General features: G+C 56.9%; 1 protein-coding gene across 2 annotated transcripts in view; it reads left to right on the forward strand.

The window, feature by feature from the left end:
* The first annotated feature begins 712 nt into the window (after positions 1 to 712).
* SULF2 (sulfatase 2) overlaps positions 713 to 24,117 on the forward strand; it is a 105,621-nt gene continuing 82,216 nt past the window's right edge. The window contains exon 1 of one of the 2 annotated variants that reach the window (XM_075528641.1): positions 713 to 847. The gene's annotated coding sequence lies outside the window, so the exon portion shown is untranslated. Of the gene's footprint in view, positions 848 to 1,099; positions 1,246 to 24,117 lie in introns of those variants that run through there. The other variant, XM_075528640.1, reaches the window with a different exon arrangement.

The raw sequence follows: 24,117 nt of genomic DNA on the forward strand, positions 1-24,117 counted from the left end.
GTGAATGTTCTGTGGCTGCTAGGCAGTCCTCCGCTGGTTGCGTCCCCCTTCCTGGCTCTTCCGGGACACCGGGGACAATGGAAACGGCGGTGGACAGCACCACCGTGAGTCCAATCCCTCCTCTTTAGAATGCCTTCAACCAGCCTTCCTTCTTTCTTACGCCGGGGCCATGGCTGGGCAACGGCTGCTGTTTTCACTTGAACGCAAGTTAATTTCTCCGAGGAGCTACGGGGCGCGTGGGCAGTTCACCCTCCAATGCTGGGTGCCCCACCCGGGTGCCCCACCCCCACCCCCACTCCCGCTCCAATAGGCGTTTCCAAAGGCAGACGTGTGGAGTTAAGAGGCGAGCGCCCGGTGCTTGCAGACACAGGCGAGCCCCGGTGAGAGGAGATTAAAAAATACAAAATATTTATTAACGTGCCATTCCGAAGGGACTGGGTACGCTGGGCGGGTTCCGGCCCGGGGAGGAGGGAAAAGGAGGCGAAAAAGAGGCAAGAATTTCCCTAAGTGGAGCTGGTCGGTGGCCCTCCGGACTTTATTACAATATTTGATTGATTAGACACACACACACCGGTTTGTGTGGCGCGCGTGTGTACACATACACGCACACGACTCCGGCTCGCGTCCCTCCCTCCTCCCCACCTCCTGGGCGAATCCCACATCTGTTTCAACTCTGTGCCGAGGGCGAGCGGGAGCCAGGGTGCGTCCGTGGGTCCCCGCGAGGGTGCGCGCTCCGCGCCGGGAGCGCGGCCGGCCGGGTCGGAGGCGACGGGGCGCCGGGAGCCCCAGGGACTCGGCTCGCCCAGGCTCCGGCCGGACTTGGGGGGCGCGCGTCCCCGAGCCCAAGGTAAAGCGCCGCGCGGTGTCAGGGCCCGAGCTGCGCTGGGGCGGGAGGCGGGCGCCGGGCCGCGGGTGCCCGGGGCTGGATCGGCCCGCGCCGCCCGCAGCGCCGAGGCGACTGAGCGCGGCCCGGAGACGGACTTTGGCGAGGGCGGCGCGCCGGGGCGGGGGCCGGGCGGCGGGGAGCAGGGGGCGGGGAGGAAGAGGAGGAGGAGGGAGAGGAGGAGCAGCGGCAGCGGCGGCCGCGCTCGCCCGCCCGGGGATGCAGCAGCAGCGGCAGCAGCAGCAGCGGCGGCGGCGCCCGCGGTAGCAGCAGCGGCGCGGAGTCCTCTGCGCCCCGCGGCCGGGCTGCGGCAGAGGCGGCGGCGCCCCGAGCTGGCTGAGGCCGCCGGGACCCCGAGCGCGGTGAGTGAGGCGCGGGGGCCAGGTGGGCGGGGTGGGGGCGCTGGGCCTGGCGTGAGCCCCCAGCTCCCGAAGCCCGAGCCTCTCTTGGGTGCGAGCGCCGCCCAGGTGAGCCGGGGTCGGCCCCAGCGCCGCGCGCGCCGAGGGGCTAACCAGGCGGGCCGGAAGAGAGAGGCTCAGGCGCCGGCCGGCCGGCCGCAGGGGGGTGACCCCGTTGACCCCACCGGCGGGCTGGGGGGCGGGCGAGGACTTCCCACCGCGCCCCTGCCCCCGCGGACGCGCCACGCCGAGCCCTGGAGACCCGGGGGGAGCACGCCTGGGCCCGCCGGCCGCACAGGGACGGCCTCCTTGACCCCTTTGGATTTAGAACCCAAGGACGGGCTAGAAACCGGCCCACGTGGGGCTTGTCCGGGCAGGACCGGAGAAAGCGGTGGACCGGATCTCTGGAGTGGCGGGGAAGGCGCTGATACGAAAGGGCAAATGGGCTTGCAAAGACAAACTTCCTCCCGGGCCGGGCCGGGCTGAGCCACTTCTCGCCCTGGAGAGAGATGCTCTCGCCGCCGCCGGGTGAGGGAGGTTGTTGCGATTTCTAGATGGGAACGTAAAAACAAAGCTCTACTAGTGCGTTCATTCATTCATTCCACGATCATTTCGGAGCGTACCACCTCGTGGGAAGACCTTGTCGACGGCCTCCCCGTCTCAGGCACCTGGTGCACCTGGAGGGGCTAGAGTGGGGGCGGGGAACGCGTTAGGCAGAAAAACCTGTAAATCCCAGCTGTGAATGGTTAGCGCATCTCCACTGGTTACCTGCCCGGAGACTGAGCCACACCCCTGCATACAGTAGGCGCCTCCACACAGTGGAAAGAGCGACCTTCACTCGGAAAAGCCAGCCCTCCTCCACCTTCAGGAAGGTTTTGATTCATCCCCTGCCCCCATGCCTTTCTGGACCGTCCTCTTTACAGCTTGTTTTAATCACTTTGTGAGTTAAAAGTCAATATTTAATTAACCAAGTAATTACATTCAGCTTACGTTTGAATCTGGGTATTCGTACATCTGTGCGTGTTGGGACAGCCGCCCTCTCGCCCCTCCATCTGTCCCCTGCCTCTTTCCCACAGCGCTGCTCTCCCTCTGGAGCAGAGAAGGGAGGGCTCCTCGGAGCAGGTTCTCTGGGAGGGCTTCCCTTGGGGGGCAACCCGGCAGGAGGTGCTTCCCAGAGCAGGGAGACGTACTCTCATCTGATAGTTAATATTAAGGGACTTTCTTTCTACAACTCCGCTACCCATTAGAGAACCACTAGAGGGTTTTAATTAAATTAGAGCCATTCATTAGACATGGAAAGAAGGTGGAGAGGACGGATGGAAGACCACTGGTCCTCTAGGAGCTAGGAGCTGGTCCGCTACCAGTTTTGCCCGTCTGAGAAGCTAGAAACCCACCCCCACCCTTCCAGCAGTCCGGCTCCGTGTGTCATTTGCTGTAAACTTCAGCTGGAAGGGTGATGGCCGTGGGCTTGGCTGGTATCTTTCTTCCTCGGTGAAGTTTGTGTACATAAAGGCTGGCGGTTGGTTGGCATAACTGCCACAGGGTCGGCGTGGGTTTGGGCTTTGGGCTTTGTGTATGTTTCTTGGGTTTTTTAAATGGAATCTATGGCTTTTCCTGAAACCCTAATAACATGTTAAGTTTTCCAACTTAAGGGTTGAGTGATGGGTTGATTGTAAAAAGCTTGGGCTTGCCAACAAAGCGTGACGTGTGGCAGTGTGTGTGTGCATGCGTGTATACACACATGCATGAATTGTGTATGGCAGAGTATGTCTTTGTTCATGTGCGTGTGTGCACAGCATGTGGCAGGGTAATTATGTGCGTGCATGCACCTGTGGCAGTGTGTGCGCGCGCGCGCGCGCACATGTGTGGCAGTATGGAAATGCGTGTGCACACACCTGTGGCGTGTGTGTCTGTGTGCATGGATCTCCTGTCCAGCAGTTCGTTCCAGGGACTCAGTGAATGAGCGCTTGCACAGCCCCCCCCATTTCTGTGACTGGCTGTCTCCCCGTTGTTCTGTGACTCAGGAGACCCCATGTGTCATGGAGTAGAACTGCCCCATTGGGTTTTCTCTGCTGGCGTCTTTACAGAAGCTTATTGGGGCTGCTGTCCCCAGCTGCCGCCAGATGGGTTTGAACCACCAACTACTAGGTTCCCAGCTGTGCGCAATCCGTTTGCACCACGCAGGGGCCTTTGTGCACAGTGACATTTGAAGTCCGCCTTTGATCTGGGTCTAAGGTTCCCCTCTCCCTTTGGCTGCATCAGGTCAAATGTGGCAGGCCTGGGCCTGCCTGCAGGGGCAGCATCTCCGCTCCAGCCAGCATCTGTGTTAGAGATTTTGCCCTTCAGAAGGAGCCCCGGACCCCTGGCCTGCTGGCCATCAGCATTTCAGCCCGCCTTGCACAGAAAGAGAGGACTCCTCACTGGAGGTGAAAGGCCGGGGATAACTGTCTCTGCGGTGCTTTGCGGGCCAGGCGCTGGTCTAAGCCCTGGACACGCTGTAACTCATTGACTGCACACAGCAGCCCTGTCGGGCAGCGCTGAGAAACCGGGGTGCAGTGGGGGGGGGGCGGGTTCTTGGCTCTCCCACATCTGGCAAGTGGTAGAGTCAAGGTTCAAACCAGGCCCTCGGCCTCCAGGGCCTGCACTCCAAACCACAGTGCCATCCTGCCGTGTTTGCTCCAACATGAGGAAGCGCAGGCTCCTACCGAGACAGTACCACCTTCCACAATAGAAGCTAAGACTCCCACGTGTAAGACAGAGGAGAACTGACCACCTTTGAGTTTCTGAGACTATTTATGGAGTAGAAACCCCAGCACCACCCCCATCTTTCTCCCTTGGAGCGGTTGGTGGCTTTGAACTGCCAACCTTTCAGATCGCGTAGCCCATTATGCCAGCAGCAACCCTTTCATTAATTCCACCTGCCTCCAAAAGCAACCATTCCTTGGGGAACTTGTGTGTGCATGTGTGTGTTGGGGGGGGAGGGGTGTTTTCCCGGAAGATGTGGCCTGGTGGCTTTTCAGTCTACTGAGAGCATGCACACAGGTTCCCTCAACTCAGGTGAGGTGGAGTGACCGGTGCGGACGAAGGGAGAAGCCATGGGGCTGATAGGAGGCTGTTAGCCCCTGAAAGCACTCTGGTGGGAGAGTTCAAATGCCTCTGAGGTGAGAGCCACCTGTGGTCAGAGACTGCCTCGAGCTGACCTGTCCCTCTACGAGCGGCTACAGGGTCCAGGACACTGTTGCCAGTGGAGCCCGTGGATGGGGTCAGTGGGTCCTCTGATGGTGATCTGTTGACCACAGGACTTGTAGGCGCCTGGCCTTCCCGAGATGGCCCCTGGTGGGGAATCTGCAAATACCCCTGATCTCGCAGGATTTGAGGCGCTACCTAATTGGGAGATTATTAAGACCATTATAATTAATTGGCATCCTGATAAATGGCGTGATTGCCTAATTGGGGTGGTTGCTAGGGAACTGGGCCTCTCTGGGAGTCTTGAGGAGATGAGGCACTGAGCTGGCCGTGGTTGGGTGTGAGGGCCCAGGCCCAGCAGCCGATGGGCAGGAAGTGAGAGGCGGGATCCTCAGGAGCGTCTGCTGCTGTTTACTGAGCAGCTGCTCTGTGCACATGGCAGAAGGGACACCAGTTGGGGCGATGTTCCTAGAAGGGCAGTCAGAGTCCTTTTGCAAGGGTGGGCGGCAGGGGGGCCCTCAAACCTATTTAAGAGAAAGGAGGGGCCACAAAGGCCCAACCCAAAAGTCACTGCCATTGAGTCAATGTGATGCGTAGCAACCCCATAGGACAGGGTAGAACTGCCCTTGTGGGTTTCCAAGACTGTAACTCTTCATGGGAGTAGAAAACCCCGTCTTTCGCCCGCAGAGGCTGGTGGCTTCGAGCTGCCCAGTGCGTGTCCACTCTGTCACCAGCGCTCCTCGGCAGAGCCCTTAGGCGGCAGCTGGTGACAGGGCTTAAACTGTCTCCTGAGAAATCAGCGTCTCACTTGCCTTCTCGGCCTCCCCTGCTGACCACGGCAGTGGTCTCTCTCCCGAGCCAGCTCCAGGGAGTAGCAGGCTCTGGGGGCGGCTGAGAGAGCCAAGCTGCCTGGCTGTGCAGGCCTGCAGTGTGCACTGAAACATGTTCCTTAACCTTCCGGAGCCTCGTACTCTCAGCTGACAAATGGCGACGATAATAGCACCTATCTGCTGGTTTGTGGTAAAGGATGGGATGAGGTCATCCCCGTCAAGTGCTCAGTGTGGGCCCTCAATAAACTGGCTGGGACCCTAATGGAGGTGCCAAGATGGCGGCCGGGGAGCTGGCGCCTCACCCTCTGTGGGCCAACCACACAGGAAAGAGGAGGCTCTATGTGTTAACACCCACCCACTCTGAGGCTTTCCCTCGATTGGACTGTTTTATGTCAGGCGCTTGCCACTGAGCCAATCATGGGCTGAGGAAATGAGCTGCCAATCATTGGCTTAGGGCAGAACCACAGGTCTATCCCCAGAGCTTTGAGTGGTGGGGTGGGGGGTGGGGATGATAGGGCAAAGGAAATGGGTCAAGTCAACTGTGACCCCCAAACCTAAAGGAACAAAAGCCAACCCATTGCTATCAAGTCAATTCTGACTCACGATGGCCCATGTGTGCCTTTGTAGACCTGTGCTCTTCACGGTTTTCCATGGGTGTGGAGTAGATGGCCAGGCCTTTCTTCTGAGGGCCCTGAGGCTAGACTTAAACCACCAACCTTTCGGTTAGCAGGTGAGCACTTAGTCATTACACCCCCCAGGGCCTCTGCAGGGACTCCGTAGCTCCTCAGTAAAAGGGAAGGCTAGTTTCTTGAAGGACAAATCACCAATGCCTGTCACCAGAGGGTAGGGAGGGGTGACACTATGAGCAATAGGGGTGGGGCCATGGGAAAAGCTACTGGGTGGGTAGTTCCCCCACAATGCCCACTTCCACTGGGCTTGGTAGACAAATGGGCCTGCCTTTGCTGGAGGGCGTATGTTCTAAAGAGGGGTCCTCGGAATCGAACTCCTGGGGGAGGTTCAAGAGCCTGGGCTGTGAACCAGTATGCAGAGGGGGGCATGGATCCCTACCAGCAAGAGGGTGGGGACAGAGGGTCCCTGTCTTCCTGAGGAAGGTGGGAGAACTCTTGTCCGGGTCCAGGGGTGTGACAGTGTCCATTACCCCCCCCACACACACACACGGGGGCAACTCTCTCAGTGACCAGGGCACAACGCTGCATGTTCTTCCTGGGAAAGCAAGCACGACCCCTGCTTTCCCAGAGTCTGTTGCAGAGGGGCAAGTAAGGGCTGCCCAAGCAGCCACAGCCACAGCCACAGCCACCAGCAAGCCTCTCTTGGCAGGTGTTGAGCTCTCCGGTGGAGGTGGGGTAGTGACGTGGTGGGAAGTGGCCGTATTGGTGAGGATGGGGTGGGGGGCGTGTGTGGGCCGGTGGCCAGGGAAGGCCTCTGAGGATATAACCTGTGGCGGGAGGAGCATTCCAGGTGGAGAGAGAAACAAGGCCCAGAGGGAACGTGGTCTGCCCTAGGCACCTGTACTAAAGGCCACTGGGGTAGAAGGTACAATCGGCTGGGGATGGGGGGAGGGAGTTAGAGGAGAGAAATATAGGCCAGGGTGATTTTATTTGAAGCGAAACGGAAAGCCAGCAGAGCATTTTAAGTGAAGGAGTGACATGGCTTCTGTGTGACCGAGACTTCTGTGGAGAGAAGGATGCACACCCGGGGCAAGCTGAGGGTAGGACGGGCTAGCGGTGGCGGTGGTGGTGGCCAGGGTGAGCGTTTGGAGGTAGACAGTAGGTCTTCCTGTGGTTCTCAGCCAGGTTGATTTTGTTCCTCCAGGGACCCGTGGTAGGGGCCAGAGCACACCTGGGGTGGGCTTGCTGCTGGCGTCCCGTGGGTGGAGTTGCCCAGAGCAGCCCAACAAGAGGGTGGGCTGCTGCTGTTGTCATTAGTTGCCACTCAGTGGATTTCAGCTCATGGTGACCCACGTGTGGCAGACCAGAACGGTGTGGTCTCCAGGGTCGCTCAGGTCTGTCATCCAAAGTGCCCCTGGGTGGGTGCGAACTCCCAACCTTAGGGTTAGCACTGGAGCTAGCACTGGATCACCCCTCCACATGACCCAGCCCCCAGCACCAGAGGTGCCTAGGAATCCAGGATGGCAGGACAGCCCAGGCCAGGCGGGACTCCAGCAAGTGTGGTGGGAGGGAGCAGAGGTTGGGCCCAGAGATGCTGGGTTGGAGTTGCCACTCCCCATGGGTGTCTGAAAGCTGGCTTGGTGGTGGGCAGACAGTCCTGGGGCGGTTGGGGCTGGCAACCAAAATATGAGGGCTGCCAGCACCTGGGGCCCTACTTTAAGCCCCGGGACTGGACTTGATCAGCAGGAGGGGGATGTGCTCTGTTCCTGAGTGTGGTTCTGCCCTGCCCCTCCCCGGTGCCAGCCCCGGGCCCTCTTTGGTGACTAATTTTAGTGTACCCCACATTCTCACTCCTCCATGATGTTCCCGGGAAGTTCCTGGTGGCTTGGGCCAAGTGCTTCCATGCCCACCTCGCTGCTGCTACTCAGTGAGTAACTGACAGCACTGGGTCTTCCTCGCTTTGCAGCAGATGCCCCTGAGACGTTGCTTAGAAGCCCCTGAGCGCACGGCCAGGCCCCAACATCACGGAATTCTCCCGAATGGAGACCAACCCTGGATTCAGAATTCTCCAAGGACTCGTCAAAGGATTCCCAAACACACAGTGCTCTTGGGCCATGGCACGGTCTCGTGACAGGTCTGGCCCACCGCTCAGCACACCTGGGCCCTGCTGGACAAGGCAGGCCATAAACACCCTCCTGGTTCCAGGGTCGCGGGTGTGAGCCACTCTGGTGTGTGAGCGTTGATGGGCCGGGTCGTCCACAGGGACCGAGAACTGCCCACGATGTGTTTGGCCAGGTGTGAGCCAGATGTGTCTGGGAAAGGAACTGCCATTCACACTCCTCAGTGACTTTGAGCAGGCGACGGGCGTTGACCCACCTCCCAAAATGGAGCTTTTTAGCATGGGATTGGACAAGGCTGCTAGCGTCCAGACGGTCAGGAGATGTTTATGCTCGGGTGAAAACCAGGCTCCAGAAGCTGACCCCCTCACCCCACCCCCACCCCTAGACTTGGGAATGCAGGGCATTCATCTGGCGAGCTAGCTCGGAGAGCTCACGGGCCTACTGGGTTCCTAGGGGCTTGGAGGGCCAATACGTGGCCAATTCTGCTACAAGTGATAGAATTCCTGACTCAGAATGGCTTCAGTCATACTGCAAACTCACTGCCATCCTGTTGATTCTTACTCCTGGTGACCCTCTAGGACAGGGTAGAACTGCCCCTATGGGTTTCTGAGACTAATTCTTTATGGGAAAAGAAAGCCCCATCTCAGAGCGGCTGGTGGTCTCAAACTGCCAACCTTGTGGTTAGCAGCCCCACCCGTAACCCACTCCATCTGGTGCTACAGGAACATTTCATGATCGCACCTACAAGAAGTCCGGCACCGACGAAACACAACGTTCCTCTAGCTCTTTAATGCTTCCCCCGCCCCATCATGATCCCAGTTCTACTTCACAGATCCGGCTAGACCAGAGCATGTACACCAGTACAGATAAGAGCTCTCGGCACATGGAATCCAGAACAGATAACCCCATCAGGAACAGTAATGGGAGTAGCGATACCATGAGGGTAGGGAGAAGGGAGAAAGGGGGAACTCATTGCAATGAAATGATTGACATATGAACCCCCACACACATACACCCAGGGGCACGAACAACAGAAACGTGGGTGAAAGGAGACAGCAGATGGTGTAAGATATGAAAATAATTTATAAATTATCAAGAGATTGTGAGGGAGGCTGGAGGGTGGAATGAGGAGCTGATACCAAGGGCTCAAGTAGAAAGAACATGTTTTGGAAAGGAGGATGGCAACCTGCATACAAATGTATTTGACATGATGGATGGATGGATGGAATTGCTGCAAGCGCTCCCCCCCCATAAAATTATTTTTTTAATACGAAGATAGGTGACCCAGACAGACACCACACAATAAATGCTCAGAATTATTTTTTTAAAAAAACAAAAGGAATTGGTCCAAAGGCTGGTGTGGCAGAGTAGTGATGTCATTAAGGAGTCCGGATCTCTTCTCTCATCATGCCTTCGGACTGGCTGTCTCTTGGTCTCAAAAGAGCTGCCACAGCTCCAGACATCACACCCCAGGACACAGAGGGAGTACTGGGCTAATCTGCATACTCTCTCTTAATTGGAGGGCAAAGCTCCGTCAACTAACCCTCCAGGGGCAGATTCTGTCTTGTTGGTGTCCCTTGCTGTCGCCTTGCCTCCCACACGTCATACGTGTGTGTGTGTGACGTCACCTGGCCTTGCACCATCTCCACAGTGGTTGACTTTGTCACAACTGCGTTAGAAGACACGGTACAGCCGACAAATGCTCACACACCAACCTGCCGGCAGCAAACGCAATGGGCTATGGCTGTGTGGTCCGAGCAGGCTTGGCTACCGCAGTGGCATGACCCTGCATGATGTGATTGGTCAAAAGAGGCGACTGTTTGCCAAAAGCCCCTGCCAGAACAAACAGCAGGCGTCCCTCGGTGCAGCCTGTGGGCTCATTCCTGGAACCCCGTGTCGAGAGTGAAACCAGACAGATGTCTTGTGTGTCTCCACAAACTCACCTTCCTTTTGCTTGTGGGTTATTGAAAACAAGTGTCTCACTTGTGGAAATGTCTGATGAGGCCTGGAGACTCCACTCCGGGTCACTGCGAGGTGCGTGTGTGTTGGGGACAGTGTGTGGGTGCTTGCATCCTCACAGGCAAGAGTGAAAACTCCAGAACCAGACTGCCCGGGTTCCAAGCTTAGCCTGGCTGCCGAGGGGTAGAGCGAGGCACTCCACCCCTCTGAGCTGAGTTCCCTTTTCTGTTGAGTGGGGACCGTTGGGTAACTTCCTCTTAGAGGAGGGGTTCTCAACCTTCCTAATGCCACCACCCTTTCATACAGCTCTTCATGGTGTGGTGCTGACCCTCAACCAAAACATTATTGTCATTGCTACTTCATCACTGTAACTTTGCTACTGATATGAATCAGGTGACCCCCCAAAGGGGTCGTGACCCACAGATTGAGAACCGCTGTCCTGGAGTGCTTGTGAAAGGCCAGCATATGACCTGGCACAGGGGAATGGCTTCAAAGCCGCAGGCATCATTACTGTTGCTATGTAGTTTTGCGCAGTGTTGTCAAAGAATTTGGCGGCGGCATCCTTTGGATCTTGTTAGCCCCTGTGCCCAGAGGGGAGATGGGATAGTCTCCTAGCAGACCAGCAAACCCAGGCTAGAGAGAGTGCCCACCCACTGCCATCAAATCTGTTCTGCCTCATCCCCACCCAAGAGGGCAGAGTAGAACTGCTCCATCATTACAGAAGCAGACAGCCTCAGCTTTCTCCCAAGAAGCAGCCGTTGGGTTTGAACCACCAACTGCGCAGTTGGGTTTGAACCACCAACTGCGCAGTCAGCAGCCCACCCCTTAACCCACTGGGCCACCGGGGCTCCCTGGGAGAAGTTGCAATGAGTTACAAAGTATAGCTGGTCTAGAGCTCAATCCTGAAGCTTCCTGGCCTGGTGTGCTTTTTCTGTACCTTACCCCACTTCCTCTGCTCCACCTGTCTTTTAGCAAGGAGCCAACTTCAGGGACCGACTTTACAGGACAGGCTCTGAGCCTGCTCTGGGGAAACTCGCTGCCAATTAAAGCCATGTCCCTGGACCTGGGGTCTGGACTTTAAGATTTAATTTCACAGCTACCTCCAATTGACTGGCGAGTGTACAGCCACGTGTGAGGCTCCCTGAGACAGCAAGAAGGTGCACAGTGGCGCGCCCTCTGCTGGCCATTTCTACAAAGTCCCCACAGGGATGGCGTCAGTTGTGCAACTCCCCGAAAGACAAGGGTCCCTTCAGGGGTTCCTTGAGGCTGGAGCATGGCCTGAGCTCGCTCCCTAGGCCACTCGGGCCTGCGTGGTCTGGCCACCCCTCTCTCCGCCGCAGAGGCCTCGGCGCTTATTTCCACCTCCGAGTCGTTCCCTTGCTGTGCCTTCTGCCGAAATGCTATTCCTTTCAGCCTTTCACATGGCGGGCTCCTTCTGACCCCTCAGGTCACCTTGCCAGCCCCACTGTCACCACCCTCTTCAGCTGCCCAGAATGACGCCCTGTCCTGTGGGCGAAGCACTAGTGCCTCTGGAATGAGCTCGGCTGACTGACCTCTCAGCTGGTTTGTCCTTGGTCCTTCCTTTCTTTTAGGGGCCATACGTGTTCTGCATTGACAGGGACGTGGGCCACTGTGTCCCCAGCACCAAGAACAGGGGACTGGTGGTTCTGGAGTGTTTCGGCTCAAAAGAAGCCAGGAGGAGGAGGCTGGAAGGGCAAACCTTCACCTATGGGTAGGGTTCTTTGCATCAAGGTGACTGCTCATGGAAGGACCCGGAGCAGGTTGCCGCCAGCAGAGGAAATGACTGGGCAGGGCTGAGCTGGTTTCATGCATCCTCATGGTCACTCTGCCCCAGAGTGCAGATGGGTTTGGGGTTAATACTGTTCACAGGGCAGGGGTCACTCACCCTGTGCCATCCTGGGGTTGTCTGCCCCCTCCCAACCACACCCTGCACTTTCCACGAGCCAGACCTTGCTCAGAGTGCTTCGTTCACGTGGCCATGGGACCACTCGGTGATGCAGGAATAGCCTAGGCCAGGTCTGACTGATGATGCACGTGAGGCCTCCTTGCTCGGCGATCCCGTTTCTAAAAGACCTTCGGAGCCGGTTGCCCAGGGCCTGCTCGGCTCTCAGACCTACACACTGTCTGGCAGCTTTGGGTAGGTTTGTTGGCACACTAGAACAACTGTGAGGGCTGGCGGTTTCAAAATCTGGAGACGGAGGGCGTACGTAGCCCCTGTTGCCCCTGGCCTGTGTCCTTGTGTTTGCCGCAGTCCCTGCCGCTCCCTGATGTCTCACAGTCCACTTGCCGCCGATCCCTGTCACAGCCTTGCTGCTTCCCTCGCAGTGGGGAAATCCGCTGCTCAACAACGGGAAAATGACTCCCGAAACCCTAAAGGAACCGGCAAACTCTCTGCCTCTGCGTTGATGCTGACTTGTGGTGGTCCTCCAGGACGGAGCAGAACTTCCGTGGGTTTCGAGGCTGCAAACCTTTCCAGGAGCAGACAGCCTCGTCTTTCTCACCTCTCCCTCCCTGCCATCAAGTCGATGCTGACTCGGAGACCCTGTAAGACAGGGTGGAACCCCCTCTGTGAGTTTCCAAGGTGGAAGCTCTTTCTCCCTCAAGTGCGCACATGAAGGCTACTGGCTTCTGAAGACTTAGCTTGACACCGTGTCACCACCGCCCTTTTCTCTCGTTCGAAGCAGCCTGCAGAGCCAGCCGGTTGGTCACATACATAGGGCGTGATTCTGTGAGGATTTATGGTTCTCGGGGGGATGGATTCCACCAAATTAGCCGATCCCCACACCTAATAGAGACCAGCTCTCCCCCACTTTAAGGTGAAATCTGGTTTCTCAAAAAGGGTCTGGGGGTGCGGAAGATCCATGGGATTTCTGATGCAGCCAGATTAGGGGGTTGGGGGCTCAGAGCAGGAGATGCCAGAAGGCAGGGCAGCAGATGGGGGGCATTAGAACAAGTGCACCCCCGTCTTTCCTTTCTACCCTGACACTCTGCTGGACAGGCGGGGATCCAGGGAGGGGATGATTGGCTGGGCTTGGGTTACACAGCCAGGAGTGATATGCAAGGCATCTTGGGAGGGAGTGTCCAAAAGGAAATTATGTGACTGGTATCCCCCAAAGTGGGGGACAGATACTAGGCAGACAATGATTGGGGGGTTTCTACATGGCCCCTTAAGTTGCCCTGCCTCTGGATTCATATTCATTCTCTCTCTCTCTCTCTCTCTCTCTCTCTCTCTCTCTCTCTCTCTCTCTCTCTCTCTCTCTCACACACACACACACACACACACACACACACACACACACACGGCAGTCGTGGTCCAGCAGTAAAATTCTCATCTTCTGTCCTGGGAAATCCTCGCCCGTCTATCAGTGGGGGCTTCTGTGTGGACAGATTTCAGCAGAGTGTCCAGACTGCACCTAGAAAGAAAAGTGCGGTGGTCTACACCCAAAGAGCACCCAGTGAGCACACCCCGGATTGCAACACTCTGGCCCTCATGTGTGTGGGGCTGCCATTTTAAGTCGGGGAGGTGACTCGGTGGCAGAGGGGCTGTCCATGTGAAAGGGGGCATGGATATCTATGACCAGTAGTGGGCCCACATCTAGACGGCAGCTTCTCCAGGTCGGAGTCCCCTGGGGTCTGGGGCCCTTCACAGTGTAGGGCAGAGCCAACTCCCAGAATGCCTTTCATGCCTCATTGGATGACGGGAGTGACTTGGTGACTCCTGGCTAGGAGCCTGCAGTAATGACGGAGTCGCTGGCTCGGCAAGGTATTGCCAGACCCGGCTACAGGGAGCTGCTGCCTACCCAGGCCCAGCCGCTGAGCCCGCTGGCCCCAGACCTCCCTCCCCTCGGTCCAGCCCTGGTGTCGTCGATGGTGCACCTCCTGGCAGTGCCCCCCCACCCCCCACCTGACGGTCTATTTCTAGCTGCTAATTGGATTCCACAGCACACCAGGGTTGGAGAAATGGACCTGTCATTCGAAAATCTCCCGACTCATGTCTCTAAATTTAGCAGGTGGTTTGGAAAAAGTTGCTTCAGTCTTCCTCCCCCACCTGGGAGGCCATGAAGCTACGCCAGTGACTGTCGGCCTTGAGCCGTTTCCCAGGTGAGCTAAGGAGAGGCTCACCTGCCAGTAGCAGGGATGTGATGGCTGAGGATGGCGTGCAGGGCTGCAGACCAGGTGTGGAGGAAGGGGACCAGTGGAGTCTAGGTGCCAGGCCGTGAAAGTCACCCTTTATTCCATTCATGTTCTTCTCCAAGGAAACCCCAAGCTCTATAACCGTGAGTGATGTGTGTGCTGGGGACTACACTGTGCCAAGAGGGCTTGAGGTTAAAAAAAAGCCAGAGGCCGGGACCAGAGGACCTTGCCATGACCCCCACTCGCAGAACCAGCCCACAGCGTGAATAGTGACTCTGTTCACATCTGACTTTATTGCTTTGGGCCGAAGGCCTTTTGCAGAAATAACTTTACAACTCGATGCCAGGGAAGTGTGTGTCCACAGCTGAGACAAAGGAACAAAGAACAGACCTAGGATTGTCTGTGTCTGATCCCCAGTTCCCCTAAACACCCAGGAAGGCCTGCGGTGTGGCCTGCTAGCAAGGCGTGGGCTGGGAGAAGGTGATAACCTCATACCTGTGCCAGGTGGCCCGGTCTTGCTGGTCTTCATTACGTTCTTCAAACAGACCCAGGTACGTGCCAACCCCAGGGCCTTTGCACATCCTGGTTCCTATGTTGAGAAAGTATTCCGCCCCCACCTGGCTTCTCGCCCACTATTGATCTCTGCCTCCGAGAGCCCTGCCTTCCTTCCCTCCCTCTCCCTCGTCATTCACCCTGTTTGCTTCCTTCAAGTTTCTTGAGACAATATGGAATGAATTCATCTTCTCTGGTCAGTGAACTCTTTCTCTCCCGAGAGGATGACAGCTCCCCAGGGCAGAGACCTGGCAGCCTGTGTCTACCCTGGCTTTCCAGCTTCTCATGCCGCCCCTGGCACACAGTAGGTGCTCAGCAAAGGGCAGATCACTTTGAAGCATTGGCAGGCCCCGTGTTTAAATGACATTGGGTTGTTTTTCCTTTGGAAATGGCATCCCCAGTCTCCACCCCTCCCTGTTGTCCTCCATCCATCTTCTTCACTCCCCACATTGCCTCCCAACCCCTGTGGGCATCTGAGCCTGAGTCCCCACTCTGGACAAAGGCTGCTGCAAACAGGTGTCTCCCCCAAAAGTGATGGGAACTCCAGCCTGGGGCCAAGCCACAGGAATTGGGCTGACTGGGTCCTAAGGTGTGATTCCTGGTGGGTGATCAGGTGGTCTGATCAGGTGCACAAAGGACCCTGTGTCCTGTTGTCAGCCAGCCAGTCCCTTCTCGCTCTCCAGCCTTCTGACTCTTCCAGGAGGGAGCCCCGTGACCTCCTTCCTGATCTTCAAGGAGGCCCTTTGGGAGGACAACTCAGCAGGGGGCATGCTTGGTCTCCCCAGTGGCCCCAGGTTCCGTCCATGGTGTCGTGGTGTCATCAGGGCCAATTGTGTCTGGAGAGCTGTGGGGGTGACACCTGGCTAGGTGTGTGTCCCAGCTTCTAGAGGACAGGGCAGGCATGCTGCTGACCAAAGCCAGACTCAGCTTCACATGGCAATCGTACTGGAGCTGGGACCCTGAGCGGGACAGGTAGAGCTGGTTTGTTCCCCGCAGTGGGGAGCAAGGTCCCCTTCCATATAAATAGAAGGCAATGGCGAGGGGCGTCCTTTGAATCCTCGGTGTGGCACAGACAGCAGTGTAGGGGTCAGGGTGGAGTACACTTGGGCCCCTCTCAGAAGGAAATGAACTGTTAGCTTCCCCAGGAAGCACCTGTCCCAGAAGCTGCCGTCTCACCAGGAACTTCCTGGGAGCTGCCTATAAAATGCCATGGCCCTGCCGGACCCAGGAGGGACTGCTGAGCCCACTCCCTCCCATCCTGGCAGCCAGGGTTGCCCAAGTCCTTCCCAAACCTGCTCTGGGACTGCGACTCACTACCCCCATTTTAAATCTCAGCTCTTCACACCCCTCAGGCTGGCCAGCCCCTAAAGAGACCGTGTTGGGGATAGCAGGCTCCTCTCCTAGGGCGGGAGGGGAGGAGGGCGGTGTTCCATGTTGGCAGGAACCCTGAGCCCATCGTCCTGAGTTGTCTTGCTTCTGGAATCAGCAGACGGGAAGGACTCCGAGCGAGTCCGAGCCAGTTCCCTGACCTCCCACCCTGCACTTTTGTTTCGTTTCTGTTCTGGGTTGGCAAGACCGCTTCCTCCCTGCTTCACAAGTGAATGGGAAGAAATAGTTGTTTTCAACCCAGGTGGCCCCGGGACCATCCATTCTCGGAAACACAGAAAGGGGGGTGGGTGCTATTGTTACTTTCATGCCACACCTTTTTCTCAGCCTCCTCTGTTCAGAACCCTGGACCCCAACCTTGCTGATCTAACCCCTGTGGGTCATATGCAGAGGAAGAGGTGGGGGACTCTAGGTCACCCCCAGACTTCCTGTAGCTCAGGGGATCTTTGATCTGGGTGTAGGCACATCGTCCAGACTTGGCAGACACTGACCATGGGTAGAGGCCGGGTCATGTTGTACTTTCTAGAAGGGATGTTGCATGATGAGAAGAGCCCCGCCTGCCACACACATGCACACACTTTGGTAGGTTGTGTTCTCCACGATGGGCACACACAGTCACAGACCCGCACACTTGCCTACAATGTGAGCGCGGCATTCCTCCCATCCACAGGTGGGATCTGCGGCCCCTGCCCTTGAACCCAGTGGGGCTCCAGAAAGACCCAAACCAACCCCACTGCCGTCAAGTTGATTCTGACCCATAAGCACAGAGTAGAACTGCTTCGTGGGTTTCCCGTATCTCTGGTCTTCCACTGCTGGAGCAGCTGCGGGGCTCCAACCACAGACCTTTTGGTTCGCAGCTGAGCATTTTAACCACTGCTCCAGTCAACAACAGTAAGGTGGGGAGGATGCTTTGGGGCTCCGAAAGACAAAACCACCCTGCTTTGCCCGCTGGGACCATTGCTTTGGGAGCCCTTGGCTGCTGTGTTCTTAAGGGAAGCAAAACCCGGATGCTTGCATGTATTTGTCTATAGAGAGAGATTTATTTCAAGAAATGGCTTACACGGTTGTAGAAGTCAGTCCAATCCAGTTCAAGTGAGGCTTCTCCCGATGCAAGGAAGCAGGGTGGGAGGGGTGGGGGACACAGGCTGGCAGATGCAGAGGTAAATGAACCCAAAGTTGGCCAAACGAATCCACTGTCTATCCGTTCCTGGGATCCGTAGACAGTTCAAAGGAGATGGAGGTACCAGATGCAAACTCCGCCTCCAGGAGAAGACGAGGGGCCAAGGCCCCTCCCCCAAGACAGGGCCTTCGGGTTGTGCCTGATGGAAAGGTTGGGCTCCACCCCACTCCTACCCAGGAGTGTTCAGTTGGCATAACCTCTAACCATCATAGACCATTCCTTGCCAACTTGGACACCTATACACAAGTCTTGAGCCATCCATAATCACAAGAGACAGTAACAACATCATACTTCTGCCTAACATCACACAGCCAACAGGTGTCCAACCAAACACGTACTAATCCCATTTTCTTATATCTTAAAAGTGAGGGGAAAAAACCGGCACATATGAACACATAAGATTCATTCATCACAATTCCAGTCCTGTGTTGCATCTGGCCTTGTGCTCGTGCTGGTCTTCAGAACTCCCTCCTCCTCCTATGTGTTCCAAGTTTCTTTTGTCCGCAGGAATACCTTGGTTGGTTGTGGTTCTTTGCCTGGTAGAGTGACCCAAACCTCCATTCCTGAAGAGTCTGGGTATTAGCAGCCCTGTCAGAATTGGGGTGAGGAAGTTTGACTTTAATCACAGGACATGGTACTAAGCGATGCCTTAGGAATCTCCTGGATTCCAGACATGGTCTTCTTACCACTATTTTGCAATATGAGAATCCAATTTCCCCCTGGTGATCAGAATCAATCGTACCGCTCAGTACAGTAGCTCCCGTCTTTGCCTGCTGATCCAGAGGCAGGGAGAGCCCAAAATGGCCAGGAAGCGTTCTTCACCCCAAGTTCAATGGGACAAGTGCTGTGTCTCCAGATGGTAGTATTCCTTCCTTTGGAACTAAGACCCCCAAGAGCAGGGGGTTGCAGGGACAGGAAGCAAAAACTGTGGTGAGTGGGTCAATAGGAGAAATAGTGAGGGGTGCCCCTCCCACTTCTCCCCCTGCGTTCCTGGACTCATAAAACCCACCCAGAGCCTCGCTTCTCACCGGCCCCATCTGTGCGTCGTACTATTTGGGGTAGTAGCTCTGCCCCTTCGCCGGGGATGAATAGCGCCCTCTTCACGAATCGTGGCCATACGGACAGAGACAGAGGCAGGGTTCTCCATGCCTTTAGGCCTCCATAGACCTGAGAACCAGTCTAGAGAATTCCTCTTCACTATTTGGTTTCTCAGGGGCCACTCCCAGGACCAAATATCGGAACACAGTTGGGTGCCTGAGAAGCAAGACTCCTGATATTTCTAGATGTTTGCATGTGGAAAGAGATTTTTTTTCAAGAAAGGGCTCACGTAGTTGGAGAAGTAGGTAAGTCCAGTCCGATTCAAGTCAGGCTTCTCAGAGAGCAGGGTGGGAGGGGGAGAGGCACAGGCTGGCGGATGCACAGGTAAATGAATCCAAAATCGGCCCGTCGGTCACCCATCCACTGCTGGCTCCCGCGATTGGCAGGCAACACGGAAGAACAATTGGGGAACCAGGCGCAAGATCCAGTTTAGGCAGAAAGGGGAGGGAGTTGAATCTGCCAGGTCTCCTTCTTACACAGAAAGGCCACGCCCCCCAAGGAGGTGTCATGAAGCTGTGCTGGATGGACAGGCTGGGCTCCTCCCTCCCCGGAGTGTCTGGTCACCATAATCCCCACCCATCACAACTCCCAGGTGAGGAAGCCCAGGCCGCCTGAGGCCCCACGGAGGTGCCCAGCAACAGCCCTGCCTGTGGGCTGAGATCCCGCTGCCCGGCAGCAGCCAGAGAAGACACTTATTCAGGGGCATGGCTTCCCTAGCTATCCAGCCCATCAACAGGGTCCCTGGACACCAGAAAGAAGCCATTTTCTGCTACCCTGTCCACCTTCCCAATTACAGTCCACCACTAAAGAAAAAAAACAAACTCCTGCCATTGTATGGACGCCCACTCACAGCGGTGCTGTCAGACAGGGTGGCCCGGGTCCTGTGGGTCCATCTTGATGGGAACCTCCTCCTGAGACCCCACCCATCCCGATCGTGAAAGCCAGACCTCGGCATCCCTGTTTCTGTTGGACGCTGAGGGAACTGAAGCCTCGTCTTGATTCGAGGGACAGCGTCGGGACCAGAATTCGTGACCCCCATGCCCACGCTTGGTCTGCTCTGCACACCGCCTTTGTCTTATCAGCAGGCAAACAAGGGTGAAGGAAGTTGCCAGAGATAAGGCAGTGAGTCAGGCACAGGCCCCGGAGGCCTGGCTGTGGGCGGCGGTTCGGCCGTGTTGTCAAGTCCTTCTGAACACAAAGGCAGAAGACTGGCTGGGAAGGCACCTGAGTCAACACTCACCCCCACCCCCACCTGCTGGACCATTTGGGTTCATCTGGGTGCAAGGGAGATAGACCGACCTAAGCGACAAAAAAAGTTTTATTCATATCCCTAAAGAGGCAACGTGGGAGCACCTGTCACCCTACCTGAGGCGTTCTGCTGGTGTTCGTAAGCCGTCTTGTGGACACCCCATTCCTCTTCCATCGGGTGAGAGGGGGGACCTGTCCGGAAAGAAGGAAACCATTTCAAGTCTGCTGCAGATCCAAGAGGAATGTGTTGGCACCTGAACCTGAGGGATGCAGTGGTCACAGATGTGAACCTAAAGATGCACCGTGCTTGGCAGGAACCAGGTCTCCCATGTGCTCCTTAAAAACCCGAAATCATTCCATTTCACAGCCCTGGGCTCTTCCCCATGTTGGCTTCCTTCGCCACTCCACCTGAGGCAGGATGGCACCAGTGTCGTTCCGGTACTCCTGTCAGTCAGCGTGATCCAGAAGTGGCCAGGCCCAAGCATCAGGGTCACGCTGTTTGAGGCGGGAGGACTAGATGGCCCAGGCCTGGGACCCATGGTCCAGCCTTGGAGCTGTGGGCACATTTGGAGATGGGCCGTGGGTGGGCCAGGAGAAGGCCCTGAGATGCAAGCTTCGAGCAGCCCCAGAAAATGGAGCGAGAGAATGCTGGTGGCCCAAACTCACCACCACCGGGTCCATGCCAACCCATAGTGCCCCGACAGGGCAGGGTAGAACTGGCCCTGTGGCCCAAGACTAACTCTTGACAGGAGGAGAAAGTCTTGCCGTTCTCCCCAGGAGCAGCCGGCGGTATCTAACTCTCGACCCTGCCATTAGCAGCCACCGTGGCTCCTGAACATGTAAAACACAAAACTAGCCAACCTGTCTCAGGCACTTCCTGTCTCCAGCTGTTCTAAAGGCTTCCCTTCTGCCTCGTCCTCACCGCCCTGCCAGGTCAGGGCTGCCAGGTCATGGCTGCCAGGTCAGGGCTGCTCCAGCTTCTTATAAGTTGGCCCCGTAGACTGTCAGCTCTATATGGTCAGAGAGCTGGGTTTGTTTGGTTTTTTTTGGTGGTGGTGGGGGGTCGGGGGGGTTATGGGAAACGTGCTATTTTCTGATCATTGGCTCTCCGCTGCTGTATCCCCCGGCAGCGTCCTGGTCATGTACACATGAAGCTGCCGTGAGTCAGAGCCGCTTGATGACAACTGTCCATGAGCCGCGTCCCCCGCCCCAAGAACGGTGCCTGGCACCCGGTCGTTCAGCCCTCCGTGCTCGTGGCATGAACTTGAGGCAGGCAGCTGGAGCCTGGGGCCGTGAGCTCCTGGTCTGCTGCTTGCCGTCCTCTTTTGACCCTGGTTTGTGCACCACAATCCCGACCCTCGTCTTGAAAGCGGGATCCTTCACACGTCTCTGGGAAGCGGCCTTCTGCTCCCTGTCCTGCTGTTAGGGCCCACAGGGTTTGCTGGCTCCAGCTGGCATTCCCAGAGCAGGCTGGCTGGGAGAGCCATGGGCAAGGCCCTCAGGGCCCAGGAATGGAGTCCAGGGAGAGGCTGCAATCTGAATGTTCCAGAAGCGTATGTGCTCACTTCAGCCACCCTGGAGAGGAGGAGGAGAGGAATTGGGGAGCCTGTGGCCTTGAAGAGGGGGAGCCGCCAGGGGGCATAAGGTTGAACCAGTGTGTGCGTGCCTCTGTCTAGATGACTTCTGGGTGAGCAATATCCAGGACCCCACATCCCACCCCTCCCTTCTGCCTCTGTCTCCTCCCTATAGACTGCTGCTCACTTGGCCTGCCCCCTGCTGAAAACACCCATGTTCTCTCACCCCATCCGGAGGACACACCTCCATGCATTCTTCAGTACCTTGTTCCTTTGACCCTCTCAACCTTTATTCCGAAAGGTCTCCTCCAGGCAGCCCCCTGTGATGGTCTTCTGGGTCCCACAGCCTGCGGCGCACCTGCCCTCGGCCTGTGGAGTTGCCTGCTGGGGTCCAGGTGCACACAGGTGTAAAGGAAGTGGACCCTGGGGTCTGGAGTGTCTGGAGGCAAAGCTCATCCCCCCTCCACTCCCAATTATCCCCCTACCTCCCTCCACCCCCATTTCCCCACTGTCCCCAAACACATGCTTTATCAGCTCTGGGGCCCTTCAGGAAGCAGGTTGCCCCCTCCAAAGGTGGTCGGGTCAAGCACCGTTCACAAGGGACTCCAGGGGCAGATCTGTGAGGCCCGTGGCCCTCAGTGGAGCAGCAGAGGGAAATGACCCCTTTGCAGCCACCTGAGAGCAAGGCACCTAGAACTGGACACCCCAGGCTCTTGCCTCTGCTCTCCCTGCCTCCCATCCCCTGTTAGAGCTTCCGGGGACTGAGCCCAGCCAGCAGCCAGAGAGCCCAGCCTCGGAGGGGCCAGCCGTGAGTGGGAGGGAGGCCCCTCTGCTGTGTGGCCTCGGGCAACTTACAGAACTTCTCCATTGTGGGCGTCTGCATCTCTCCCTGGGGTGAGCACAGGAGGCGCCTTCAAACTCGGCAGGGCCCGGGATCAGCCCAGGATGTATTTTCTCTGGGATCAGCCCAGGATGTATTTTCTCTTGTATCCAGGATCCCCCCTGGGGGAGTGGCGCTGCAGGCATACCTGGACATACCTGAGGGCGATAAGCGGGGATGGTCAGAAATAGAGCACCACGCATTTCTCGGTTTCCCCGTGCGCAGAAAAGCTGTGTGTGGACTAAACCGTCGTCTGTCGGGTGTGCTGTTGCATGATGGGAAAAGTTTGCCCTATTGTGAGAAGGGCCAAAGGGAGACAGGGACACGAAGCATGTGGGAGCCGTGGGGAAGATGGCGGGAGACTGCCGGGCACAGGGCTCCGCGGACCTTCCGTTTGTGAAAACGCAGAATCTGCAAAACCCTCTGAAGCGAAGTGCAGTGAACCGGTGTCTGGGTGCTTAGCCTGGACACGATTAAGCAAGAAGTGGCCCTCCTGTGTTCCCACCAGTGTCACCAGCATCCTCTCTAGGGCTTCACCTGGGGGCTGCCCGCAGCTGGGAGCTCACCTTATCCTGGCTCCCAGCATCCAGTCCCTGGCGCGCGCCCTCTCTCATTGGCCAGCGTCACATGGCTATCTTGGGCCAAGCCCTGGAACTAGAGGAATGGCATGTGCTGATTGGCTTCACATGCACCCCCTCCTGTTAGCTGTCACCTGAAGGAAGGGGCAGGGAGGGTGCCCTCAAGATTTCCCAAAGTGGGCAGTACCACCTCCTGGGGGCGCTGGAGCCATTGGCGGGGGGAGCGGGGGAGACCGTGGTAAAAGCAGATACCCTGTAAACGCACTTTATCATGGACTGTGAGTTGTAGCACAAAAGTGTCTGATTGCCAGGGGGCCCTGAGTAACTGCTTTCTGGAAAGGGAGCAGTGGGGCGAAGACATTTGGGGATGTGTGGTTAGGGGAAGGGAGAAAACTCTCTGCTCTTTGAGTACCTGCTGTGTCTCAAGCAGAGTTTTGGGTGTTGTGTAGTCAGGGTTCTCTGGAGAAACAGAAGTGGTGGGAGAAGGGGATGTTGGTGTGTGTGGGGGAGGGGCGGAGAATGGTTGGCTTTAAGGAATTGTCTCGTGTGATTATGGAAGCTGATGAGCCCCAAACCTGTCTAGAGTGAGCCCCCTGTCTGAGGACTCCGGCGGGGACTGGTGCTCCAGTCTTGAAGCAGGATCCTATCTTAACTAGGAGACCAGTGTTGTGGCTTTCAGGCCTTCCCCCTAACTGCGTGAGATCCACCCACTTCCTTGGAAGTGAGCTCTTGTTTCTTGACGTTCCCGAGAGTTGATGACCACATCGAGAAAACACCTCTGAGACGAGTGTTTGTTTAAACAGCCGGGTCCTCTGGCCCGGCCAAGTGAACACATAGCACGAACCAGCCATGAAGCATGCTGGGAAGACAGTCAGGCTCTGGCCTCCTGTGGAGAAGACCCACAAAGGAATCAGCTGGCCAAGTGTCAAGGAGGGTGGTAAGCACTGTTGGGTGGGGGTTGGGGCTGTGACTGGAAGGAGGAGAGGGAGGGGGCATGAAGAAAACATGCAGAGGGAACAGCAGGTGCAAAGGTCTTGTGGGGCTGGGCCTGGCATGTTCCAGAAACAGGGAGGGGCCAGTGCGGCTGGAGCCCAGTAGACCTAGAAGAGAGTGAAAAGGGACGGAGTCAGAAAGGTCTTGGGTCAGATTGTGGAAGGTCTTGTCGGTCTCTGGGAGGTTTAGGAGTTCAGTCTGCACATGATGGGTCCTCTCAGGGGGTTGTGCAGCAGAGGAAGGCAGGATACCCCTGACAGCTGGCTGGAGACTGGATGGACAGGGGTCAAGGTGGAAGCCAGAAAAAAAGCTTGGGATTCAGGAGGCTGTTGTTGGAGCCCTGGTGGTGGAGTGGGCTGCAAGTTGGTCTGTGAGCAGCGAGGTTAGCAGTTCAAAACCACCAGCCTCAGAGAAAGGCAAGGCTTTCTAATCCCCTCAGCAATTCATTTCAGAAATTCTTGAGGGGCA

The sequence above is a fragment of the Tenrec ecaudatus genome, chromosome 12, assembly GCF_050624435.1.
Source record: "Tenrec ecaudatus isolate mTenEca1 chromosome 12, mTenEca1.hap1, whole genome shotgun sequence".
Taxonomy (NCBI): domain Eukaryota; kingdom Metazoa; phylum Chordata; class Mammalia; order Afrosoricida; family Tenrecidae; genus Tenrec; species Tenrec ecaudatus.